The 19,168-nt window shown below is 41.3% G+C and overlaps 1 protein-coding gene and 1 long non-coding RNA gene across 4 annotated transcripts in view; one reads left to right on the top strand and one right to left on the bottom strand.

Annotated features, from left to right (window-relative positions):
• LOC102066709 (LHFPL tetraspan subfamily member 3 protein) overlaps positions 1–19,168 on the bottom strand; it is a 236,427-nt gene that overhangs the window by 114,660 nt on the left and 102,599 nt on the right. The gene's annotated exons all lie outside the window — the stretch shown is intronic.
• Positions 106–17,386, top strand: LOC141728751 (uncharacterized). Its single transcript, XR_012579908.1, has 2 exons — positions 106–592; positions 1,545–17,386. It is a non-coding gene; the product is annotated as an uncharacterized LOC141728751 (long non-coding RNA).

Here is a 19,168-nt window from a genome sequence, read left to right as displayed (position 1 = left end):
TAATTCATTAAGAACATTAATCAGTTTTGGACTATCCCACACTGTAGTAATCAATCATTTTAATTAAAAGAAACCATGCATTCTCTCCCTCTTTTACCTCAGCCCATCTTTACAACACAGCTCAAAGACATCATCTTTCAAAGATGCTGAGTACAGTTTTTATAATCTTTATTAAGGAATTTCACAAAGCAATAATATCCTCTGTACTGAAGTGCTTGCCTTCTTATGGAAGCTTTTGCTTTTGCAAAAAGTGAGAAAGTGACCAGGTGATTGTTCAGCAGCTCCAGATTCCTGTGTTCTGTGCAAGCCAGGAGTCCCAGCTACCTTATAAGGAGGTGTAGGGGCTCAGCCTTGTGTCTCTGGCACAAACCTGGCTTCCCACACACCCAGACAGACATCACCACTCATCAGCTGTCCCTCCCCTGTGTCCCCAGAGAGCTGGAGCCAGACAGAGCCAGAGCCAGAGAGGTCTCTGTCCTGCCCAGTGCCTTTTCTTCAACAGCTGAGAAGAGCAGACAGCACAGAAGGAAAGGAATGTGACTGCACAGGGGAAGCACAGAGGGTTCTCTCCCCACTCTGCAGGGTGTTACAGGTCAGTGGCTTCTGGAGGCAGCATTTATTGGCCAGAATGGATTTTTAATGCAATGCATTTCTCCAGTCCTTTTAGAATCTTGTAAAAAGCTGAGATAATTTCTTTCTTTTTAATATCAGCTGCTTTGTTCTGCAATTTTCAGAGCAATCTAACACTAAAAATTATGGGAAAGAATGAAATCTTTTTTCTCATAACAGGCAAGAAAGAGGTTTTGTTCCACTCATCAATGTGTTGCAGTCTTCTAAGATCAAAGAGGGCTGCTACTTCCCTTTAAGGAGCACAAGGAAGAATGAAGGGAAAAAAAAGAAAATGCATTTATAAAGTAGCTGTATCTTCCTTTCCTTAAGTTGATTCTGCTGCTTAGCCATATCTGCCTCTGCAGATCAGCATGAAGTTTCAAAGGATGTCTGGCTTCAATGATATCTAATGTTGATTTAATTTAAGATAGAGAGAGACAAGGGTATAATAGGGAGAATCAGTCAACAAGAAAGGCATAAGTCAAATGTTGTAGCAGGGAGGATTTTTCAGCTGTCCTTTTCTAGAATAAGAGAAACAAAAGCCAAATGGATTGGTCACAGCTATGATTTGTACACTGCTCAAACTGCTGCTCAGAGAAAGGGACTCAGAGAGTTTCATTTTTCACCACCCCACAAGACAGCAAATGGAAACAGAAGCAGCTGACACAGTTCAGCAGCAGGTTCAAAAAGCCACTGTCAGAGTTCTAGTTGAGAAGATAAGTAAATCATGGCATGAAAGATAAGCAGTGATGTGGCCTGTAAACACTGCAGGAACAGATGGATCAATAAAGGGTCACTTGTCTCTAGACAGAAAGTTACACTTGAGCAGGAAGTTCCTGACTGAAACTGGGCTGTTAATTAATATATTTATAAATGACCTGAGAAAAACAGAGTATAAACAAATAGAAAAAATTACTTATATGGATCAAAACTAGGAAAAAACCAGGAAGATTTCCTCAAGAGGATCCTTCTGGAACAATGTGACAGCTGTCAACCAGACAAATGTGAGGGAAGTGGTCTGAATGATTCTTCTGCACTGCTGGTATGGAAATGAAACGCAGCCACCAAAGCCCTTAGTCCATGCTGTAGAAGTATGAACTGCTTGCAGAAACAGGCAAAACATTGGGATGTCAAAGGAACAGGACAGAAAATTCTTAACTCATGAAGTCCCAGAGTAAACAAAATGCTCACCCTTGCTTTCAGCAGTATGTCTGTTCTCAGCTTCATATCTCAAGAAAACAGAATTTAACTAGAAAAAAAGGGATAGTGCAAATACTAATGGATATAGCACAATAAAGGCAGAAAATAAGTTTTGCTTTAGAGACTGTGACTCTTTAAAGAATAAGTAAACAAAAGCAAACCTACTGAAGAAAATTGTTTTTTACCCTGCTGTAAATCAAAAGGAAAGTAACATTTGAAGAATTTAGAACGCAGCACTTATCTACATCTAAGGAAATGCCATCTTTTAAATTAGAAAACAGAAAGGTTAATAGCCCATGGGTATCTTTATTTCAAGGTATCAAGTAACAAAGAGCCTTACAGAGTAAACAAGAGGATCAAACAGCTATAGTGCTAGCAACACACACTGACATTAGAGACAATTAAATAGAAAAACAAACTTCTGTTTTTTAAGCTACCCATTAACTTCACCACTGTAAGATTTCTACAGTTTCTGTGGCTGCCTGGAATGTAGACCACAAAGTGGTGCATGCTGGAAAGGCAGCGGAACCAGCAGAGACCCATGCTCCTGCTGCCAGTGACGCTCTCCCTGCAGCTCCCTGGCTTTGGTGCGGGCGCCGTGCAGCCAGGCAGGGCTGTGCTGTGCCACACTGAGGGGGTGACGAGTGCAGATGTGGCTCCACGCAGCCCCACGGGATGTGGCTGCAGCACTGCTGCCCACCAAGCACTGCCCGGCCACAGCTGCACACTGACCCTGCATGGACTCAGGCTCGGCTGGGTCATGGGGAAATAAGGACCAGCCTTATTCCATATGGTGCTTCCTGTGATTCCAAGTAGAAATCAGCACCATGTTGAGAGTCATCCTACCTGTGGACACAGACAGCAGTCACTCTGTTGAGGGCACAACCAGAACCAGTCCACCTCCTTCATTCTGCTCTAATATTTTATCCCTTTACAGTTTATTTTTCTAATAAATAGCACTCCTCACTGCTGCAATCCTCACTGTAACACAGCCAAAATATTTTACTATTCATTTCTGTGTTCTTAAAATACCCTAGCTTCAAATGATCACATTCATTGGGGCTTCCTCTAAATGAACAACACAGCAGCATTTGCAGACTTCAGAAACCAGCTCGTCTCTGAACAAGCAAAAGACTTGTTAAATGGGAATTCAAGTAAAAAGAAGAATTGCTGTAATAAAAGAGATGGTGAAGATTTACAGCTGTTTTGTTGTTTTGATGGAAATACATTGTGGATGACCTGAAAATTTGTTTCGGACCACAGTGTTGGCTTGAGAATGGGTGAGTTATACTGGGAGTGAGCTCTGACAGAAACTTTCAATGCATTTTTTATTTTAAAAGAAACATGATCACCGATTTTTATTCAAATGGCTTGAGACACCATTGCCCTATGGAAAAAGGCAGGCTTGCTTAAAGGGACTTTGCACAAAATGTACCCCTCTTTAATATTTATGAGACTTTTCCCAGGTTTGCTAAAGTTCAAGTGCACAGCTCTTTTTATTGCACAAATCAAAATATTTAGAGTTAGCTTGAAATAATTGATTCCCACTAATTCTAATGTGAGCAAATAATTCTAAAACCATACAGCCAGGAAAATCTGAGTGCAAAATACCCAGATTCTCCCATTCAGATATCTGGTTCATTGATACTCCTGGCACTGCAGCACATAGGTAAAAAGCTCCTCAGTGCATTAAAGCCATTTACTGAGGGTATCTCTGCTTGAATGTTTGAACCCAGGAAATCTCTGACAGTCTTGCTTTTCAGTTCTCAGTTCTACTGTTTCTTTGCTTGCAAATGCAATAATTACTAGAACTGGTAACAGAAAAGTAGGTGGCCGACCTTAAAAAATAATGTATTTTATGGGTCAAGCCTTCCCATTGACAATTTATGGCCAGAGTGTAACTGGAACTCTGCAACAAAAATAATAGCACAGGTACAGTTCCTACCATAAAAATCACCCTTTCCCCAGTATACTTCTATAATAACTTCTCTCTTTCTCCCTGTCCCCACACACCATTTTTAAATGCCACACCATTTTTGTGATGGCAGTTAGCCAAAGGCATGCAAGAATGAATTGCACTGTTGTGGCATTTAAATTATATCAATACTGAAATGCAGAATAGAGTCCTTTTCTATTTTATCTCTAAATTGAATGCTTTCACAGAGAGGCACTGTTATCTGCATTACAATTTGAGAGCTACATTAGTAAATCTTGAATGCTCTGAATTAGCGTATTCAACTTTTGAGATGGATGGTTGAGCTCAACACAAAAAATGTATCAAGCTGAAGATATGGCTTCATTTGGAGTGAACATGTATTTTGAAGAATATATGGGATTCAGAAACCAAGCCTAAATTTCTGGGCAGCCTGCATCCAGATGAATGTTACCCCCTTTTTAAAGTAAATATTTTTAGATTTTCCTTTTAAAAACTATGCCTTCAAAATTATTCTCCAGGTACCATTTCCCCGTCAGATGGGGAAATTATGCAGATTCTCACTTTCACACAATCATTGGAGCAGCCTGGAAATGCTGCCTGTGAGTGCAGAAGGTTCCCATCCTTTTTATGGCACATTGCAAGCACACTAGTAATGCTGCAAGGATATTGATGGGTCCTGCAGCTGCTGAACAGTTGTAAGGGTCTGAAGAAATGAATTAAATATCTGAGTGTATTTCAGAGGTTTTATCCTTAGGACTTCAGTGACAGCAACCTCTCAGTGCCCCACAGTCACCTGAAGATTTTTTTGGCCTTTAGCCAATCTGCAAGTTTTCAGGTTTCTGAGATGCCACAGCTGCCACGTGCATTTCTGGGATATGCCTGGAGGAGCTGTGCTTGCCACTCTCCAGGGTGGGTGCAAAAAGGAAAAAAATCCCTCCCTTTCACAAAAAAAAAAACCACACAGAGCAGTAAGTGCATTTAAAATCTATGTGTGTGGAAAATTGATAAATAACATGATGATCAAACTGGTATGCTTATACTGTGATAAGTGAAACGTATTCTGAAGCATAGTCTGTGGTTTCTGAAGCATAGTCTGTGGTTTCTTTTTTCATGCATAGGTGAAATTTGCTGACAAATACCCAAAGTGCAGCTTCTTCAGATAAAAAAAAACATAGAAAGTCTATTCACTTCACTTGAGCTCAAATGATTATTGCTATGAACCAAGTGGTAGTGCAAAAGAAAAATATTCTTACAATTGAAAAAATCAGGTCAGAAATAGTTTTACAAGAAATAGTTCTTTGCCACTAAAAATGGTTTCATTTGTGAAACTGATATACATTATCTTACTGGAATAAAATGTGCCCTCAGCAGCAGTATTATTTGATAATGCTGACCCAGAAACCCATCTGTGAAAAGCAAAGTCCTTTGGTCAAAGAAGCTTGAAAAAGACGGAAGGACTTTGGGGAGAAAAACTGAGATGGGCTTTGCTTGCAACCTCGTAGCAAGGCAGATTTGAGAAGCGCCCCAGAGATCTCTGGCCATGGCTGGAGATGGATCAAAGGCACCTGCAGCACAAGGAGAGTGCTTTACGCAGGTGAAGGAAGGTCAGGGCTGAAGCTGGAGTACCACCTGTGCCAGGGAGAGGGGTGACCTGGTACCCAGCTGGAGACCACAGCTCTGCCACCCGAACCCAGGCAGAAACTGCAAGGAATCTTGTCAGTATTTTCAGCCCTTTTCCTCAGATATCATGAGCCAGCAGCTGATTTTCCTCTCTTGGTAGCTCCTTGCACTGGAGGAGCCATGCTGGCCTTGGTGACATGGATATGCTCCAACACTGTGCCTGGGAAAGGAAAAGCCTCCAGCCCACAGCTCAAAACCAGCCTGCAGCTCACCCTGGCCTCGCCCCAAGAAATTAGATTATTTTTGTCAGGGCATGAAATAATGTTATATGTGGATGTGCAAAACATCTCTTTTCTCTCCCCTTTGACTTAAAAAATCCAAGTAGGGTTCACATTTCAGTTTAATGAAGAACAATTTTCTGTTAAATTCTGTCTGCTGGGGATGCCCATTAGGAACCTGTTAGAGGTTTCAGGTGAAGTCTTGATCCCTTTGATCTTGAGTCCATGGGGATGAGGAGCAGGTCACATTACTTTGATCTGAAGGAAACTATAGGGATCACATTCATATGCTCCTTGATCTTCCTGTAACCAGAAACCTTGCTTGCAATTTTTGTGCAACACCAGATATGGATTTGTTTCCCCAAACAAATCTACGGAGCCATCTCCTAGGAGAAGGGAACGGCACCTGCCAGGGCAGGGGTTGCAAGTTGTTCAGTTTCTCAAAGACCTCTGGCCTCACCTCTCCTCCCCCTGTTACAGACAGCAGTTAAAAAGCAGGATTTTCAGAGCCCACACCCGAGTCACACAGGAGCCAGAAGGAGAGTGCTTTTCTGATAGGTCTGCACACGTTTTCTAGAATTTTGCTGTATACAAAAAGAACAGTTTTAATGCATGCCTGGTAGAAGGGAGCATGTGATACCACCCCTGGAGGATCTGCCAGGAACCCTTGTGTTTCTCTCTTTCCTCCTGACAGATGCCCCTCAGCTGTGGCATTTCTAGTCCAAGGTAGACCTGATAGTGTTTGTGAAAGCATATGGAAGATGTAAGGCATCATTATTTATTTATTTACTATGTATTATTTAGTTGCTACTTATTTATTTTTTTATTATTCAAGATTTATTAGAAAGTAATTCCTCACTAGGAGAGCAATGCTACACTAGAACAGGCGGCACGGAGGATTTGTGGGTGCCCCATCCCTGGAAGTGTTCAAGGCCAGATTGGATGGGACATAAGTGATGTGATCTAGTGGAAGGTGTCCCTGCCCACAGCAGGGAGTAGGAACTAGATGATTTTAAGATTCCCTCCAAACCATTCTGTGATTCTCTTTGACTTAATCAATTGCCATTGTGTGGCTGATGATATCTGAGCCCATCCCTGCAGAAAGTTGATGTTTATCTACTTTGCAGCAGATAGATTTTATCGAGGGTGAGGCCCTGACCCCCTTAGCCCCTGGATGCCCTCCTGCAGAAGTCTGCTCTTGCACAGCTTTGTGGCTGGTGGGATAACTTTATCTGGCTGCTAAAGGCTGCAGGCAGGCACTAAGCCTGGCCACACCTCAGCTGGTCTGTTGCCCTCAGAGTGCCTGGAGAGAGAGCAAGGCAGGCACCTGGGGGAATTGCTCTGAAACCCTCTGATTGCAAAGAATGAGGCCAGGGACTTCTAGGGCAGCTGCAGGTCTCTAAGGAGTAATTTCACAGCATTTCATGCTGTACCTTAAAGGACATATTTTATTATTTGATCCTTACACATAGGGACATCCCCCCTGTTCATTCTGAACCCCTGGTGTTGAAGGACCCACTGAGGGTTTTGGTCCTCATTGCATTGCCCTGTTCTGGTTCCCTGAGTGTGGGGGATCATTCCCCACATGTTGTGGAGCTCAGCTGGAACTCAGCTCTGATTTTATCAATTAATTTTACCTCTTCCTTGTGTTAAGTTTTGAAAGTATTTGCTTCAGAAATCATTTAAGCAACTGCCATCTCTCAGTCTTCAAAGCAGCTTTATCTTCCCTCCCTTACATTAGCTATGCCTGAAAAGCTCAAGGAAGTGTTTCAAGTGTGTTGTCCCCCAGTGGATCCCACCAGTCAGCTGGATTTGTATCTCTGCTCACTAAAGGTGCCATGGTGTGAAGTACAGGTGGCCTGGGGGTCTTTGTGGTGGTGGTGATGGTGGTGATGCTCCTAGATGGAGCAGGTGACAGAATCACCATTTCCCATGCACAGATCCAGGGCATGGCTGCACTTGTTGTGCTGTGGACACAGGACCTCTCCTGAGCAGTTTCCAGGAAGGATGGGCTGACTAAAGGGGAGCCACACAATTCTCAAGAAAGGCACATCATATGGGGGTGAAGAGAGGGCCTCCCTTTTGGTTCCTTGAGTTCCTTGAGTTGCATGCACAAATGATGGGAAATGTCCCCCTACAGAAAGCACCCCACTTGGGTACAGGCAGGCCAAGACTGAATCAATTGTGTTGGTGCTTGGAGTGATTCCCTTTCACTTGGTACTACAGCACAGGTAGGCATGAAATTAGGACTAAAAATAGGTTATGAACCTCTAACTGAAATTTCCAGGATACCAGTATCTTTTAGGGGTTCCAGCAGCTAGACTGCAATAACAGACCTGAAAGTGTGTTAAAAAGCTTGAAAACAGACAGATACAACAGAGCAGAGCAACGTAGCAATATGAATAAGTGAACATTAAGTATGACTAGTAAGGAAGTACCGTGGTCCAGAGAGACAACAGCCAGCTGAATGTAAGGAGAAGTCTAAAAACAAAAGTGATGGCATCATATGTAATGAAAGCCAATCAAGCTCCAGGAATATTTTTTATATTTCTTGTGATCCATCTCACCAAAAAACATAATTATTATAACAATTGGTTTACCCAAAACCTGTTTCCTCCCTCCTCTTAACAGCCCCCTTTTGAAGCCAACAAGTTTTCTTGGATCTCTGTGGAGAGCACAACTGCCTTTTAAACTGATAAATTACAGAGCATTGTATCCTGCTTTTTAAACAGTACTGATGAAATGCTTTCAACTCCATTAAATACATATCCTCCTTTAGAATGGATTCTGTCAAATGTGAATCTGTTTTAATTGGTTATTGCTAAAGGAAGTGATGTATATAAAAATAAGAAGCAAGTCTCTACCTCAGGCATTACTCTGCCATGGTTCCTATAAAAATACCCAAGACTGCACCGGGCTTTGTGCTCTGGCAGCTTCCCTGTCCTAGATCTCCCTGCTACATTGGCTCAAGCTCAGGTGTGTCCCAAAGGGCCCCATCTGCAGCTGGGACAAGGGCAGCAATGCACCTGAAAAAACCAGAGTGTTCCAGAAGAACTTATCTAATTTATTTAATTTTGCCTCTTCTGAAAATAGAAATGTACCACTTTGTTTAGGAGCTTGATGAAAACACAAATGCATATTCACATATCCTACACAAACATTTTGTTACAAATGACTGTTTTCTTCATGCATTACTTTGACTTCACAGTAATCTTTAAAATCTCTTTTTATTTTTGTGTAGGAAATTAGAAAGAACTTTTTTTTTCCAGTGCAGCTGACATTTTACAATTCAGGACTGAGAAAACAAGGAGAGAGAAAAATACATTCATATTTAAGTACCAGAAGGTATTCCTCTTTGATCTTATTTTGGCTAGGATCAGGAACACCCAACAGGCTAATGACACCAGTGGCATTTATAAAGCCGGAGGAGGAGAGAGACTTGTTCCTTCAGCACTTTCCCTGCTCCTATAAAATTTATGAGCATTATATGCTACCTGGACCAGAAGGTCTCTGCTCTTTTAGCATTTATGAGCTTTACAGGACAGCCAGGGAGTGAGGAACTCTGAGATCTTACAGAAACTATTAAAATTCCAGAGACATAGACTGAGAAATTTGCAATTCTTATAACCTTTTTTGCATAGGAAATAGATTTCCATCAATCAGGAGGTATAGGGGCATTCCTATGGGAGTACCTAACTGAAATTAGCCCAACAGTCTCACTCTAAAATAGAAAAAGGCTCCAGTCTGAGCTAACATAACAAACCCTAGTTATTAGGTGTAGCTAGCTTTGAGACAAGATTTCTGTTGCCTTTCCTCCAGCTATTAATAGCAACATAGAAAGATGAAGGTTTATGTTGTTTTTTCCCAAAGGTTGAAAACTCTGGTATGTGCTAGGGATTGCAAATGTTGCAAACTGCTGTAGAGTAGCCCTGAGGTTCCTCCACAGCTTCTGTGACTCTGAGAAAAATTTGCAATGAATTAATTTAATTTTCATATGTGTTTAGATGGATTTGTCATGATAATAATAATAATTTAAAAAAATCCCTATAATCTTAACTGGGAAAGATTTTTGCCCTTTTGCAGCAAGTCTGGTGAAGCATTCACAAGGAGAACCTTAAAAAGCAGCACATGGTTCAGTTTGTTCAGTTTAACCCTGCATGTGCCACATGCTTTGGTTTCCCAGACAGCACTGAAGTAATAATCCTGAACCCACTGTGAAGTGACTGATGTCCAGGGGAGAGAAATAAGTTAAAATCTAAACTGCTTCTTAGTTTACTGCAAGCAGAGTCTTGAAGAAAATACAAAGCTTAGCTTGAGTATGCTCTTCAGTAATTTTTTAATATATCTAAACTAATTTTGTAAACTGAATTGAATACTACATTGGGCCTCCCATGTGATCCAGGGGAAGAAAGGTTTTGACTACCTTAGGGAGGAGAAACCTCCAGATGAATAAAGTTGTTCCTCCTCAATTAGGAGCTGTGGGACTGCTGGGGCAGTCAGGCCCAGACTGAAAACAAGCCCCACATGCAGCAAGGAGAGCCAGCCTTAAAGCAAAGCTTATGGGCTGCAGCCTCATCTTCCCTGACATAGAGGAACAAAAGCAGCACTGAGAACACGTCTAGCAGGTGAACTGAGGTGCTAATTGTACAAGAAAGCAGCAGATTCACGGGAGGGAGAAGCAGCTTCAAAGTCCTCAGTTTGGAAAAGGGTGATGGGAGTAGAAAACATTTAGAGACGTAAAGGAAAGGAAAGCTTGAGTGAAGCCCTGTCTCTCATAACTCATCTCTGTGCTAAAAATGTTTCTAGGGGTACATCCTCCAAAGGGTCAGTCTGCAAATCTCTAAGGAAAACTGGATGGGGCTCCACCAGCCCCAGCAGCAGCCTCTGGAGGAGGAAGAAGCATGGTTGGGCTTAGGCAGAGCAGCACAGCTCTGCCCTGGGAGGCCTGGTAAAACGTGCCATACTTCTCTACATCTTGAGTGATCTTGACTAGCTTATCTATACACTTCCAGCAGACCTGGAAAACACTCATTCTGGGGACCAGCTCCTGGTCATTCTCATATCACTCTGGAAAGCACATTTTCATGGATGCTCAGCTTTCCAATCTACTATCCAGTTTCAATCACAATGGACAATAGAGAAAAAGACTCCAGGAAAATCAGGATCCTACAGTCTGCACAGAGAAGACTGTGGTTTAACTATCCACAGGCTTACCTCAGCCACTTGTGAGCTTTGAAAGAGATGTGCAGTCAAATGGTTGCCTGTATATTGCTGTCAGACTACTCTGCAGGAAGAGATTGTACATACACACAGGGACAACAGAAAATCTTACTATAATTCAGTCCTAAAGCCAATCAAGCAAGAGACATAAACCTGTAGACAGCTAGGTTTTGAAAGAACAGGTCCTTGCAGAATTGTTTGTTATCTAATTAAATTTTCTATCCATTCTCTATATGTTGGTAATAATATCCATATGAATGTTTATGACCTGCCTGAATCTACAGACCAAAACCAGTAACTCAAAACACACAGGAAAAGGTGATTATGTCAGCACTGCCTGTTCCTCCTGATGGTGTACTGGAGACTAAACTCTTTAGTCAGGGTAACCCAGCTGGCTTTTCTTCCTGTACTGGCTTAAACAGGAGTTTCATCTATGAAGTGTTATAATGAAAACATTAATAGTAGCTCAGCAGGGCCCTGAACTGAAGCTATGAAAACCAATGAGCACATTCTTAAACATGTGCTTAGGAGTTTGGCTAAACTAGGTAATGGTTTTGATTATAACCTAAAATAGTTATGACTCAAAAAAACCCCAACAGATTTATTCAGGCTACAGGTAGTTTGGGCTGGATTAATGATTAAGGTTAGTTTAAAAATATGCAATATGCATTGCTTGTTATTGGACTTGGACTTATCTGAAAGGACTCATTTATGTGAAAGCATATCTCTTATTTTATAGAAAAATCCCAAAATAATAATGAAGGCAAAATTACTACTTGTTGCAGCATATGTCACAGTTGGGATGGCCATGATACACAGAGTATCACCATGCAATTTCAGAAGGCTTCAACCCATACAGAGTAAAACCTTTCCACTTCAGAAGGCTGCAAGCATCCACCCTTCTTGTTTTTAGCCCAACCTTTTATACCCTCATGTTGATGCACTGTCCCTGTGTGCCCTCTGTTCCCTTTGGTGTTGGTCAGTGCCCCTGGGCACTCCCTGGCTCATTGCTGTCAGTGCTGCTCACCTGCTGCTCACAGCTGTGCCCACTGGGGATGGGGCTCAGCCACAGCCCCATCCCAATCAACACCAACTGTGTGCCTACAACTACTGACTCCAGAAAGTCAACATTTTTAATACCAATATTCATGCCAATATTCAATTCTTCATACCAATATTCAATGATTTTGCTGGCTGGCTTCTGATGCCTTCTGAAAAGGGAGAAATTAAAGGTTTCATGTTCACAAGTAAACAGTTTGTGGAGAGAAAGGAAGAATTTCAGGGAATTTAGGAATGGTTAATTGCAAAGTTAGAAGGAAAACTGTGAAGGTATGATTTTGAAGGCTGAATGAAAGTTGAAAAGCTAAAATGTCAGATGACTCCTTTTCCAGTCTGGGGAGATTGATTCCTTGTATAGGTTCATTGGGAGTAATTGTAGTGTATGTGATGTGGTAGCATCTCCCCCAGTTATGAGTACCATAATCAAAACTGTTACTCATAGTTGAATATATGTAAAAAGAATGGATATTTTCCTTTCTCCATGAATTTTGAAAAGCTGTCAAAAGGTATTTTATCTGTCCATTAGCTCTCATCAGAGCCCAATTACATCAAATTACAGATAGAAGTTTTTCATGACTGCATTGAAACAGAAATCCAATATTGAAAACAAACTGAGAAAATGTAGGATGAGTACATAATGTACTGTTTCACATACAAAGTAAAAGCTCTATTATGTATAAGCACTTTAATGTTTCTTAGGATATAACTTGGAATCTTGCTAGCTCCTATTTTCTTCCTAAGTCAAAGAATTTAAAATCCTTGTATTCTCTGTCATTTAAATGGGAATTTTAAACAGCCCGAAACCAAAATATTTAATCATTAAACTATTGGTTGCACACAGCAGAATGAAAGGATTTGCTTCTGCATCATAAGACTTGCTGAGGGTTCTGGTGCAAAGCTTTATGTTTTGGATAACTTTGTCTCTCAAGACCTGAAGGTCAGATGTTGTGCAATATTTCTCTGTATTTCAGAGAACTACGCATTTCCCTCTTAGAAGCATGAGAAAGCAGAATTGCTATCAACTAGGAGCCAAAACATCTACGATTCTATAAGAAAAAAAAAAAAAAATTCATTAGTAGATGTCCTACAATTATCCATTATGCAGCTAGCTTATTTTGAACGAAAGCCACAAATAATTTTTAAAATAGAAATGCAAGATTTCATTAGACATTCTTAATTATACAAGTATACAAATACCCTAACATGAGCCTTTGCTGTTTTCTTAACCAAAATAAAGCTTTACATGGAAAAAAATTCATAAGCAAGGTGAATAATTTTTCACTGAATTTCCTTCTGAAAATGCCCTGAACCAAACATTAACTTTTTTTTAAGAGAACTGCTTGCCATTAATTATGTGTTAGATGTGCAAAGGAACACCATAGCTAAAAAGAATGCAACTGTGGAAAAGAATTTTTGTGTCCTATTCCTCTGCCAGAGATTCCAAATGTGCCTTTTGCCAATAATGGATCTGAAAGTTGACAGAAAAGCGTTAGACACAACAGAAATCCATCACTACAGAAAAGCTTGGGAAAAGGAGATATGACAAATTACATGGGCTAAGTCTGAGCAGCCTGGAGCTCCCACAGATCCTGTGACAAATGAGGCGTGTGGCTTGACAATACAGGCAGCCGAATGTCTCTGTCCTGAAATGTAAACTTGATCCAGCACTCAACCCTTTTGTGCAACAGACAGGTGAGGCCAACAGTTGTGTAAAAAAATAGCATGAAGGAGAGAAGGGGAACGTGTCCTTTGGTTAATGACATTGCAGGATGCACAAACACCCAGGTTAGTGTGGCCGCTCCAGTACAACAGTTCTGTGGTGAGATCAGATCTGGGGCCTCAGCAAAAATGGGCAAAGTGAGCACCTGCCACTGAGAGGAGCAGGGAACCCAACCCACTGCCCACAGAGGAGAGGGCTGACGTAGGGGGATAGAACATAAGTAAATAAAGGTGGTATAGAAAGTAATCTTACCCCCTAAAGAGCTGCAGCTGAACCAATCATTAAGGATCAGGAGCAGGCCTGATTTTAACAGGCCACAGCTGTAGCCAATAAGAAGAGTGTTATAAAAGGGTGGATTGGTTGGCTGAGGGAAGGATTGGTGTGAGTTGGCTGCTCTGAGGATGAGGCAGAGGCAGTGCCTAGAGGGAATGCCTACAAGAAACATCAAAGAGGTATGAAACTCTAGCAATATGGAACCCTTGCAATGTAATGAAAAGAGAACTCTTGCAATATGTTGACAACAGGATGATGCCCTAACCCTACCCGGAGAAGTTCTGCAATCACAAATGTGAAGGAGAAAAACTCATATTTTATCTGGTACAGCAAAAGCCAGGTAAGGGACAGTAGAACAGCTCACTCAGGATGATACAGGAAGCTTATGGCAGCAGCAGGTTTTTGGGAAAGGGTGATTTTCCCTTTAATCCCTCATTTTATTACATGCTTTTTGGCATAAGGCAGCATGAGTTTATTCTCTGGGAGTTTATGCTGCAAGGTCTCTTGTGCTGAAAAGGAGCTGGAGGAAGGAGCAAATAGAAAGACACAGTGGTACCCCAGAGCAGCTCAGGCAGAAATGTAAACTAATAAAAATGATGATGATGTTAATAATAATATGATATGTGAAATAACTACAGCTGACATATGATCTATTGATTAAAGTCTTTCTTATGACAGGATGTCAGCCAGCAGAAATAGGAAATCAATACCTCATTTAACAGCAAAGAACCACTCAGCCTCCTCCAGGCCAAAGAGAGACAGGGCTGCTTGAGCAGACAGTATGAATTTATTTGAACTAATTTTGTGAGAAAAGAAAGGTTTAATTATACTAAAGAATGTGTTTCCTTGAATCCAGCAGGGAAGGAGGAGTTTTTAGGTAGCTTATGAACAATTAGTCAATCTAACCAAACAGCAGTGTCCATGCATTTCACTGCATGTTTCTGGGATGTCAGGGTTTTTGGATAAACCAATGACTGCAGATTCCAGTAAACATGAATTTAAGTAACTATAAAAAAGGCAGGAAACACAATGTTTTCAGGAACTTGCATGTTATTTATATATTTGCTGCAAAATGCAGATTTTGCCCCAAAAATTGGTTGTCTGCCCTGGAAGTTGACAAGCCACAAAAATCATGTCCATGAGGAGGCCCTGATGGAGGAATGTTCACACTGGATATGAGAACATTTCTCCAGGGAGGAGCACATGGGTGTTTCTATTGTTCCTGTTGGTCACCTGGGCCACAGGAGCTTTCTGATCCATGCTTCCAGACATGCAATAATTGGGAGATTTTTGTCCCATCTATTTTTAATTTTTTTTTCTTTTTTTTTTTTTAATTTTTTTGAGGCAAGTATTGTAGTTCTAAGAGTCTTAGTCTTAATTCCTGTAAATTATTATCTGGCAAAAACAGAGGTAGAAATAATTCATGCATTTTTAATGGAGAAAGCAGTATAGCCCAGGAACACAGGATCCATGGATGGAGTAGACATCACATGGCGTTTTTGTAGCTGGGTTGTGTACAAAAGATCTGCTGCTTCATGAGCCTGGAGTTACTGAGATTCATGAAGGACTCGATATAATTCTGTGGTTTGCAGGTTGTGATTTGTGTGCATCTTATGAGGAGTCATACTTGCCTTATTTCTCTTCCCAAGAAGAGAATAAAGCAATAAAAAAAGACATGAATACAACAAAGCAATTTGTGAAACTACACAGGAAAGCACTCCACTGTACCAGAAATATTGCATTTTCATGCATACAAACCACAAGTGATCTGCGGAAAAAACCGATTCTCTACAGTTTCATGGGAAAAAAGGTGTTATACATGTAGTTTCACAAGAAAATGTTTACCACAAGCACACTTGTACCTCCCCTGCCATTTTTCTTCTCCTCCACAGCTTGTTTCTTTTTGCAATCCTGAAGGAAGAATCCCTCAAATGCATGTTTGTACCCAGGGTACACGTGTGAAAATGCAACAGTGAGGGACATGAAAAATGAGCATCTTGACAATATTGGGTGCTCATCCCACCCAGGATGGGGTGGGAGGGGAAGAGTGACAACTTTGATTAAATTCCTTATTTTATCTTTGCCCACACCACTTAACCTCACTATAGTGTAACTACTGCTGTTTAAGTTGCCAGGGTGGTGGCACTTGGGCTCCCAGTCAGTAAGAAGGGGTTAAGGGAGGAACTGAAGAATTTTCCTCCACATTCCTTTTATCTGTGTGCATCTCCCCTGAACACAGAGATCCTCTCCTGGACAAAGCAAATTTCCAGTTGTTGTTTTTTCAGGAACTGGAATGAATGCTTTTTGTTTATTCTGATAAATAGTCTATTTCTTGTTTCAGCCATTGTACCAGATGGGTTTTATTTAGTATATTATTTACTACCAATACAATGGTCCCCTGATAATATGGCTGTAAGTGATCTTTTCTTGCAGCCTTGTTGACAATGTCAGTGAAGAGCCAAAGATCAAAAGAGCAGGAATGCTAAATAACCTGTTAATCAAAAATATTGCAGCTAAAATTGACTGGCAATTTATTCTGGGGAAATCCACAGTGTCATTGGTAATCCTTGTCAGTTCTCTGCTTTAAAAGAGGCATTTGTTTCCAGAGCAATAAATGGTTCACAAAAATAAATTCAAACCTGGCTATGGAGAATTAATGAATCCATAATTTCAATATGCAGAGATAAGGATGAAAGCTTAGTGTTAGGCAAGCATGCATTTTTATTCTGCTTATTTTTGTAGCATGCCCAACAGAGAATTAATTTATTCATAGTTTAAGAAAAAAAATATAAGCACACACTCTTGACTTGATTTTGAAGTTTTCCTACTGATACAACTGTTTTCTATAACTACCAATACCAAGCACCACCAGTATATATATATATATGTATACTGAATACTGTACATTCTCAGTATTTGGTATGGCAGAGCAAGTAAACCCTATCCCATACTCCTAGGAAATGCAACAGCCCAACCATGTAACAGCCTCCCCAGTTATAAGGACAACACCGGGCCGCTGGAGATTTGGAAATATCGAAGTTGTTTTTCCTTACCAAGAGATTGGCTCACAGCAGTGGTGACCAGAGCACATGCCCTGGTTCCAGGCTGGGCTGTGGTTCAGAGAATTGTCATTCCAGCCATGTGAATCCTCATGATCTGCTAGCACAAGCAGGCTGGAGTGCCACAACCTCCTCTTCTAGGGATGGGTGGGAGGACTCAGCTTTCCCTGCTCCTCTAAGTCCTTCAAAGCCTTCTGAAGCCTTCTGATGTTTATCTTCTCGTAATGAACTTTCTCATGCACTTTTATGTAAATAATTATTGTTTTATGTTCTTCTCTGGAGGAGGAAAAACTTGATGGGCTGTTGGTTTGTCCAGTGTCATTGCAGAGGTGGCACTTTCATTCTCCAATCCACTGTCACTTTTGAAAGTCTATAAATGTTGGAGTCAGAAAATAAACTTCCCTTCTTTTTACCTTGGAGGTTCCAGCATGCGTGTTGTTTTATTTCGTGTCCTATAGCAACAGACTCAAGCCTGAAAGCGCCTTTGGAGCATCATTACCTGTAAAATCATGGCTTCTCTTGGGATTTGCAGTCCACCTGCTGCAACATTGCAAAAAGCAACTCTGTTTCTTTAAGCCTAATACAGGCAAGGCCTTTAAAACCCCCCAACAATACTGGTATTTTTGTATGGACATCTAGAGATTCAGGAATGCACATCTTGAAGAGTGTGGTGATATTGCCTCATTTTAGAGACAAAGCACATGATTGTTATAGGTTCACCTCTGCAGCTCAGGCAAACCAGTGCTGGAGTGGAAGGGAATCATCCAGGGTGGCTAAGGTTGGGATGCCCCAAACAGAGCTGTTATAATTTCCCTAACAGTAAGAACTGGATCTGCTTGGGGGATGAAAAAAGTGAGAATTATTTGGAACAGGAATGAAAACAAATCCTGAGCTGTTTTTCAAGGCCTGAAACCTGTAAGCTGCCAGCTGAGCAGGTGCTATTGGAACATGGTCATTCAACACAGAGACTTCCCTACCACAAACTCTTTCTGCAATAATGTCAAGAATAGCACAATTCAAGGACGTTAAGACATGGAAAGCTGTACTTTGCACAATTCAATGTTCATTTTCATTCTAAAAATGTCCATAGTAGGTTACAGCTTTATTAGTTTTGAACTGCCCCTGTGATGGAGATATTCTCCTCCTTTTACAGCTGAGGAACCCAAGGCATGCAGACTATCAACCCTGTATCATGTTTTGCTCCAGGCTGTCTGATCTACTTCCCAAAGAATCTGCCTGTAGCTCTGCTGGCTCCGTGGAAATGCAAAAACCTTTGGGCAGGTGCACAAGACCTGAACACTGCCCCAGAGATGTCTCTGTTGGCACAACAGCAGCAGGGAAAGATCCAGCACATCACCAGAGCTTGGATCAATTCAGAATCCCTCATGCTCCTGGCCACCATCAGGCATTCCTGTGCTCAGGTGTCCAAGCCTGGCCTGCCAGGTTCTGCAGCAGGGGCAGCCCAGCCACACCTTGACCACAGAACCGCGATCTTGCCAGAGCAGAAATGGGACATGATGTGAAGAACAGCAATGCCCAGCGAGCAGCTACCTCATCCTTTGGACCCTTGGTGACTTTCTAGGATTGTTCTTGAAACTGTACAGTTTGAACATCTCATGCTGCAGCACAGCATGCCAGCTGACATCTCAGGAGGAATTTTTGAACTCATATAAATTAATTATCCCTCCTACTCACAGATCATTTCAGCAGGCTTGGACAATTTGTTCATTAGCCACCAGTTACAAACCACCTAAGTTTTCCCTTCAAAGCTAAGGTTCAGTTAATGTTGTGTATGAGTATTTTCTGTATTCTTTTCCATAGATAAATTATTTTATTTACCATTTCTCAAAGCTTTATATTAAACAGCAGAGCTAGACATTGAATCACAGAATTAGGCTGGAAAAGACCCCTCCTTGAAGGAGGCTTATATAAAAGATGGAGACAGACTTTTCAATAAGGACTGTTGCTATAGGACAAGTGGTAATAGTTTTAAAGTAAAAGACAGCAGATGAGCATGAGCAAGAATTTTTTTACTATTAGGGTGGCAAAGCACTGGTACAGGTTTTCCAGAAAGGTGGTGATGCCCCTTCCCAGGAAACACCCAAGGTCAGGCTGAATAGATCTCTGAGCAACCTGATCTAGCTGAAGATGTCCCTGCTCACTGCAGAACTGTTGGACTAGATGGCCTTTAAAG

The sequence above is a fragment of the Zonotrichia albicollis genome, chromosome 4, assembly GCF_047830755.1.
Source record: "Zonotrichia albicollis isolate bZonAlb1 chromosome 4, bZonAlb1.hap1, whole genome shotgun sequence".
Lineage (NCBI taxonomy): Eukaryota > Metazoa > Chordata > Aves > Passeriformes > Passerellidae > Zonotrichia > Zonotrichia albicollis.
This window is presented reverse-complemented; position numbering and strand designations above follow the sequence as displayed.